Raw genomic sequence first — 8,618 nt, 5'->3', positions numbered from 1 at the left:
GGGTTGGGGGCGGGGCCGAAGGCTGCGGGAAAGGCCGAAGGCGGGTCTTGGGCGGGTCCGAGCCCTTCCTCTTCTACAAATCTACAAAGGTCCCCGCTTCCCTCATTATTGCTCTTATTGCCAAGTCCCACCTTTCTCTCACCTTTCTGTCCTCTCTGTTCCTGGGACGCTCTTGAGCGCTCTCACCTGCGGGCCTTTGCACTGGCTGTGCCCCTACCCGGTGCACCGTTCCCAGGACACCTGCGTGGCTTCCTAACCCACACGTTTCAAGTCTTTGCTCAAATGTCCGTCTATTGAGGCGCCCTCCGCAATAGCACTCATTTCCACCTGATAAACTGTAGGGTCAGCTCCACAACAGAAGGGATTTTTGTATCTTGTTCCCAGCTGGACTCAGAACAGTGCCTGGCACACAGGCAATCCATAAACATTCGTTGAATGCATACAGACAGGAGACCCATTCCTGAATCAAGGAGGGCTGCCCTCCCATGTCTCAGTGTGGCACATGGGATAAGAGTCTGAGGCCTGCCAGGTATGGCCTTGTTTCCATGATGCCTTCGGGTGAGAAGAGGGCAGAAAACCTAAACCCCCCAAAAAATTAATCAGCAGGCCAGGGTCATTTCTGAGGTTAGTTCCAGGCCAATCATGCACTTATTTCTTTATCCACTCGACAAACTTTCATTGAGCTCCTGTAGTATGCCAGACCCTTTGCTGGGTGCAAGGACACAGCAGGGGCAATCACAGACTCAACAGGCAATAAAAGTGGTTTTCTGAAGTACTCCATGTCTGGAGGAGACAGAGCTGGTTGAAGATACCCTCCAGCCCCGTGAGGTTGAGCCGGAGGATGAGTCCCTAGGGTAGACTTGGTTCAGCCTGGGGAGACAGACAGGACTTCCCAGGGGAGAGGACATTGGAGCCAGGGCTTTGAAGAACGAATAGGAGTTGGTTGGAGTTGCGCTTCCTGCTGAAGGGAGCACTGGAGCACGAGCGTCAAGGAATTACAAATTGGAGCCTGTGTATAAACGATTTTGAATGTCAAGAGACTAGGAACAGAGACTTGTCTGCCAGCCACCATTTTGTACCCCTCAAGGCTCAGTGATTCCAAGCCATTCCTGCTCTGACCACCAGAGAGCGCCCCAACCCTGTTGCTGGGAAACCAGGCAACACCCACCCACCCCTGCCCCGCCCCCCCAGGATGGGCCTTTTGTCTCAGGCCGTTAATGCCTAGCCCTGGGCTTGTTTCGCACCAAAGACATATATTCATTCATTCATCCTGCAGAAGTTTGTTTTTTTAGTGTGGGTTTTCTTGTTTGTTTGCTTGCTTGTTTTGCCGCGCAGCTTGTGGAGTCTTAACTCCCCAACCAGGGATTGAACCCTGGGCCCTCGGCAGTGAGAGCACGTAGTCCTAACCACTAGACTGCCAGGGAATTCCCCATCCTGCAGAAGTTTATGAGGTACTGCGCAAGAGGCCTTGGAGTTAGCGGGCATGCGTTCAAATCCCACCAAGTCACACTGGCTCTGTGGTCCTGGGCAACTCGCTTAACCTCTCTGGGCAGGCGGCAGAAACTGCCTCTCAGGGTTGTGAGATTGGATTAGGCTTGGGGCACCTGTGGGTACCCAAAACACCTCCTCACTGGGCCCTGCTGCCTGCCCTGAGTTTATCTGCCCCTCTCCCACCCCTCCCCAGCCCAGTCTCATTGGCGCCCATGGGTAGGCCAATCTGTATCCCACCTCAGGGCATTTACCTGGTCATGCCCTCTGCTGGGAGTGCCATTCCTACCTTCCCTTCTCTTTACCTGCTTCTCATGAAGCTGCCCCTACCCTATCCTGGGGGAGCCCACATCTCCTGGTGCACCCGGCTGCCCAGTGCCTTCTTCCCTCTCCCCCTGCCACGGCCACTCCTGGATCCAGGAGTTATCAGTGGTGTCTCCCAATATGTGAAGCCAATACCCTGCATATAGTAGGTGCTCAAAAGCACCTCAGCGCCAGGCCTGCACAGGGTGCTGGGGATACAGTGGGAACAAGAATATGGGGTTTTGTATATTATAAAACTAAGAGCTCAGGATGTGCCAGGCCTGAAGTTTAATCCTCACACAAGCACCATGATGTGGGAAAAATGAAGACTCCCATTTTACAGATGAGGAGGCTGAGGCTCAAACATGGTCATATAGCAGACTCCACCGTTGGACCTCTGGGTCTGGGCTACTTGCCCTGCTGGTCACCCTGGGACTGGGGCATTTGAATTCAAGAAATCGGGCCACTGTCTGCATGTGATCCAGTGTTCCTGAGGTTCTTGGGCCTCAGGCATCCATTTGTGACTGGTGGCCACCTTGCTGCTGCCACTGATGGGACAGACTTGTGAGGGGTGCCCTGGCCACCCCAGGGCTCTCTGATTGCGGGGTGCAGCGAGACACAGGTGCCTCCTGATGGGTTCTCAGCATTTTCTTGAAAAGTCTTTGAAAGTGGATTATGAGGTAACCCCTCAGGGCAGAACCATGTCACCCCTCCCCCCCGCCCAAGTCACTGACTTGGGTTCAAATCAAGCCTCTGGGAGGGACCTTTGGAGGCTTTGGAGCTGGAGAAAGCACTGCTGTTACCCACCTTGCAGGCAGGCCACCGCTCCACCGAGCATTATTTCAACAGGTATGAGTACGTTGCTACCTGCTCATGCAATTTGTGGTTTGCTTTTTATTCTTTTATTTAAATATTTTCTTATGTCTTTTTTTTCCTTTTTATTTATATTTGTTGGTTTGTGTTTTTTATTTCTATTTTTCATTTGCTTTTTAAAAATTAATTAAATTTTTGGCTGCATTCGGTCTTCGTTGCTGCACGCGGGCTTTCTCTAGTTGTGGCAAGCGGAGGCTCCTCTGTTGTGGTGAGCAGGCCTACTCACTGCGGTGGCTTCTCTTGTTGCGGAGCACAGGCTCCGGACGCCCAGGCTCAGCGGCCATGGCTCACGGGCCCAGCCGCTCCGCGGCATGTGGGATCTTCCCGGACCAGGGCGCGAACCTGTGTTCCCTGCATTGGCAGGCAGATTCTTAACCACTGCACCACCAGGGAAGCCCCATTTGCTTTTTTGTTTGTTTGTTTTTGATTTCTGTTGATACTTTTTGAGTTGCGCTTTTTCCTTTTTTTCACTTTTTTGGTTTTTTTGCGGTACGCGGGCCTCTCACTGCTGTGGCCTCTCCCGTTGCGGAGCACAGGCTCCGGACGCCCAGGCTCAGCGGCCATGGCTCACGGGCCCAGCCGCTCCGCGGCATGTGGGATCCTCCCGGACCGGGGCACGAACCCGCGTCCCCTGCATCGGCAGGCGGACTCTCAACCACTGCGCCACCAGGGAAGCCCCACTTTTTAATTCATATGTTTTAGTTTGTGGAATGGGTTTGTTTTTTTAACTTTGTTTTTTATTTGTTGGTTTGGAGATATAAATACACACAGTAATTCCTCAGAGTTCTGTTCAAATGGCCTGACGTGGACCCCTGAGTCACCCATACCCAGACCAGGACCCAGGACCCTGCAGCCCCAGAACCTCCGATATTCCCCAAGCTATTCCCCAGGAGGGTAGTCACCATCATGTTAGATCAAACTTCCTTCATTTCTACCTGCTCAAAGAATCTTTCAGGAATAAGCCGTCAGAACAGGGACGGGGAAGCCAGTGGGGAAGATGGATGCCTCCATTCTCTCTCTCCTGATGAATGTCCCTTGAGTGCTGCTCAAAAGTTGTTACTTTAAACAATTTCTAACTTGCAGAAAAGTTTCAAGAATAATACAAAGGGTATTATTGACCCGGGCGTCCTTGACTCAGACGCCCCAGTGGTTGACATTTTTTGCTCTCTCTCTGTGTCTGTGTGGAATTTCAGGCAACGTTACTGCCCCCACGCCCCTTTATCCCAAACACGACCAGGCGTACTTCCAAAAGCAGGCCTCTCTCTTACCTGAAACAGTAGCACGTTTACCAAATTGGGTAATCAGCTTTCAGGGCTTTACCAAGGCTGCCCCACCCCCACCCCCACCCCCGGAAAAGGGGGTGGGGTCCCTCCACCTCTCAGCCTGGCAGGGACAGAGACCACCATGCAATCCCTCAATCAAGATGCTGGTGGAGGATCGACTGTGTGCCAGGAGCAAGAACACAGCCAGGATGCAGCAACAAATGTCTGCGAAACTAGCCACGCACTCAACAATACTGAGCGCCGTGATGCGCAGAATAAAGGCCCCCAAATACGTCTGATTTCAGCTCCTGTCGGACTCCTGATCTCCAGAAGTAATAAGTGTGTGCTATTTTCAGCAGCTAAATTTACGGCACTTTGTTAAAGCAGCAAACAGGAAACTCATACGTCAAGCTATACTGGGTCGCCTCCAGACACAGTCCGCCTGGGCATTTGTGAGTTTCCTTGAAACCCCACCCCCAACAGGCCATTGGCCAGTGCTGTATTACATGCTTGTGCCTGACAGCCCGTCAACTCTTTTCAACCAATCAGAATTCACCTCTGGGCTGAGGGAGGGCCCTACCTTCTGCCGCAAACGTGGCCGCCAGATTCCTGCGTAAAATCCCGTAGTCCGCTGTAGGGAAGGGGATGGGGTGGGGACATTCGGGGGTAACGTGGTAAAGTAGCTGCGGGAAGGGGCATGAATTGAGCAGGCTCACAAGCAAGGGCTTCAAACCCAGGCCGGCAAGCCTGGACTCCATCCAGGGGCTGTGGGGAGCCATGGGTGGCGTTTGGAGCAGGGACCGTACGTACGATGGGGGCGTTATAATGCCCAGCTCTGTTCAGAGATCTCCCGTGCTATCTACCATGGCCGAGTCTTCAGTGCTGCCTTGGTTATCATCATATGCCCCATTAGGGAACAAGCAAGGCCTTGCTTCCCACAGCCTGGAGCGTTTCACGTCTAGTCCAAGGGCTGCAGATGCTAAGTTCATGTGGAGTCTATCACAAGCATTCTTCTGCCTTGAGTAATATGGGATCGGGTGACCCTGAGTGTTCCGGACCAGGCCACGCATGACCTGCATCCTGGACGCAGTGGCACGTCAGGGTGTGTGTGATTCCTACAGCCCCTGCAGAACCCGCTGCTCTGGATTCTAAAGGCTCCGCTTGAATAAAATGTAAACGGGCTTATTGTAAGCTGGTCTTGTCCACAGCAAGTGATAGAAACGCCTCTTAAACCAGCTTTATCTAATTGGGGAGGCGGAGTTCAGGCACAGCTGGATCCAGGACCTCCAAGAACAGCACAGGGCATTGCTGCTGCCTCTCTTGGCTCAGTGTCCCACTGCGCCGGCCTCTCCCTGGCCATTGGCAGGAGCCACCTGCAGCTCCAGGTCCACACCCCTCTAGCTCAGGCAAGAAGTGGGTGTCCCTTCCCCAGCAAAAGTCTCAGAGCTGACTCTTCCTGGTTTGCTGAATGTCCGATGATTCTAAGTGGTTGGGCCTTGGTTGGTGCCCACTCTTGGGGACATTTGAGCTGGGATTGCAGGAGATGATCCCCCGAAGGAAAATCTGGTGCTGGAACTGGAGCAGGGATGCCAGCCACAACCTGGGGGCTCACCCTGATTGCTCGGGGCTCAGCACATGGGTCCTGGAACCTTGCTTACCTGGTATTGACTCCATTCCCGACCTTGTGGGGCTTTGTAACGCATCCACCCGAAAGTCACTTTCCTTCCTCCAGCCTCAGTTTCCCCCTTCTGTAAAATGGAGGCCTGCCTTACAGCATTGTGGGGAACGGCAAAATACTTACCCATTCTTAATTAATAAGAATCTCTGCACCATGTCATGCCCCTACCATGCACCAGGCATTGTCCCTGGTGTCCTGGCTGAAATCTGCAGTACTAGGATCTGTGCCCATTTTACAGATGAGAGAATGGAGGCATGGAGATGTCACATGTGGCTTGGCCAGGGTGGCACAAACTGGACTGGGCTTCCACCAGATGCCTCCTTCTCCCTCCAGGCCTCAGTCACCTCCTTGGAAACCTTCCTGCTCCTAGGGTCTCTGTCCTGCGACCGTTTTCCACCAGTGCTCACTCCCTCGTTTGTCTCCAGCCAGGCAGGGACCATATCACTGCGACACTGAACCCCTTTGTATTAGCTGGTGTCACAAATCGACACAAACTTGGGGCCTTAAAACAACACAAATTTTTCTCTTCTAGTTCTGGAGGTCAGAAGTCCAACATGGGTTTCTCTGAGCTAAAATCAAGGTACTGACAGAGCTGCATTCCTTTCTGGAGACTCCAGGGGAGAATCTGTTCCTTGCCTTTTCCAGCTTCTAGAGGCTGCCCACATTCCTTGGCCGGAGGCCCCCTCCTCCCTCTTTAAAGCCAAAAACAGCAGATCAAGTCCTTCTCATGTTGCATCCCTCCAACCACAGTGGGGAAGCTCTCCACTTTCAAGGACCTGTGATGACACTGGGCCCACCTGGATAGCCCAGGATCATCTCCCATCCCAAGGGCCTCAACTTAATCCTATCTGCAAAGTCCTTTTGCCGTGGGAGGTGACATATTCACAGGGTCCAGGGACCCACATGTCTCAGGGGGCTGTATTCGGGCTTTCTCTTACTTGTAGCACACACATCCCATGACTTCTTTTCCCATCCCTCCTTCCCTCCCCCACTGTTCAATCTAACAAAGTAAATGTCCTCCTCTTCTGAGAAGTCTGCCTTGATCTCCCCAGGCTGGGTCAGGTACAGCGTCCTCCATCACAGCTCTGTTTATGTTGGACTGTCACTGTCGGTTTCCCTGGGGTGGTGAGCAGGGACCTTGGGGAATCATGATGGGTATGGGCTAGGGAGGAACGTTATGGCAGGCGCCTGGGGTAGGAAGCAGGCTGCAGGCTGGGTCGGGGTGGTGAGGAGGGCACAAATGGGAGATACTCAGAAGAGGGCTCCCCAAAGAGGGCCATGACTTTTTTGAGGTCACCCAGTGCAGAGCCTCTGGGCTGGGGAGACACGCCAGGCTGGGGAGCAGAAGGCCACTGGCCGCTGGCCTCAGTTTCGAACCCACGCCAGGCCGACAATGGCCCTTTTATTTGCACAGCTCAGGACGGGGTGGCTGAGCCATGGTAGGGTCAGGTCTCGGCCAAGGTCACCCTGTCCAGCCCCCGCACACCCTTGCTGAGAACACAGGGTCTCATTCCTGCCCCATTTCCCAACAGGGGAGAATCTCCTTGGACTGTCAGAGGCCAAGGCCAGGTAGAGACAGCTGGGTGCCCTCCCTCAGTGCTGCTAGGAAGTAATGCGGCCCTTGGCACTGCCCTGGGGACACGGGTCAGGCTGGGCAGCTAAGGTGGAGTAAGTGGTCTGGGCACGGTGTCGGCCAGCAGCAGATCTCGTGCATGCAGAGGAAGGGCTGTGCCTTCAGGGATCCTCTGTCTACACCCGGGGTGGGGGCAGATGCAGGGATGGGGGGCGACGAGGCATAGGTGCCCCTGGGAGATGACCAATTGCCCTCAATCATTTTTGTTTTTTCCTAAAAGCATTTTCCACTCTTAAAAGCTATACATTAGTTTGGTTTTCTATGTATTTTCTTGTCTATGACTCTGACAAACCATGAGCTCAGCGAGGACGGGACTGGGTCTGCCTTGGTCAACCTGAGGCTCCAGCACCCCCCAAAGGTCCCTGCTACCAGCAGATTGTCACTTATTATTTCCCAGAAGCACAAACACAGAGGGGCTGCACAGGACCCATGAGCCTGTTGGGGTGCCCTAACAATTTGGGAGGCCCCCAAGATTGAAGAGATCAGCTCCAAAATAGGAAAAGCAGGGGCTTCCCTGGTGGCGCAGTGGTTGAGAGTCCGCCTGCCGATGCAGGGGACGTGGGTTCGTGCCCCGGTCCGGGAAGATCCCACATGCCGCTGAGCGGCTGGGCCTGTGAGCCATGGCCACTGAGCCAGGGCGTCCGGAGCCTGTGCTCCGCAACGGGAGAGGCCACAACAGTGAGTGGCCCGCGTACCGCAAAAAAAAAAAAAAAAAAAAAGGAAAAGCACGCTGCTGCACTGAGGCCCTGAGGCCCCAGCGGACTCAGTGCTTCCCAGGCCCACGCTGATGTGGCCATCATAAATTGCGGAAAACCCAGGATTCCAGGGTGTCCCAGGACAGGGAGCACTGACCCTTGGAGGAGAGAAGTCAGCAGGTTGTTGATGTGGCCTGGGGGCACGGTTTGCAAAGGCCTGGGGTGTTTGGTGCAACCTCAGCTGTGAGGGGCAAAGGCCAGGCACAGTGGGCACTTTACCACAGTGTAACTCTTGTGGTATGATTATTGCCGTCAGCGATGTAGTCAGGACCATCGTGTCTCTGGGGTCTCTCTCTGCCACACCTCTCTGCCTCTGTTTCCCACCCCACCAGCCTCCCCATTCCTCCACGCGCTCACACCCAGCCGTGCCCACCGGCTCCAGCGGCCAAATGGCCAGGCGGATGGCCGGGGGTGTGTGATTAGGGAACTGGCTGGGGCTGAGGTCCCTGGGGCGTGTAGGGACGGGGAGGACAGGCCACGAGTCCAGAGCACACTGGGGCCACCCCAGCGACCACATGCAGAACACGACGCGCACGGATCCGCAGACGCGCTCCCCTTGGCTCACCGGCCAGTCCCCCAAACGCACGGCGACACCTCGAACTCACAGCCACCAGCCCGGCTCCCGG

The sequence above is a fragment of the Neophocaena asiaeorientalis genome, unplaced genomic scaffold (genome assembly GCF_003031525.2).
Source record: "Neophocaena asiaeorientalis asiaeorientalis breed wild unplaced genomic scaffold, Neophocaena_asiaeorientalis_V1.1 scaffold469, whole genome shotgun sequence".
NCBI lineage: Eukaryota > Metazoa > Chordata > Mammalia > Artiodactyla > Phocoenidae > Neophocaena > Neophocaena asiaeorientalis.
The sequence above is the reverse complement of the archived record's forward strand: the minus strand, read 5'-3'. Positions refer to the sequence as shown.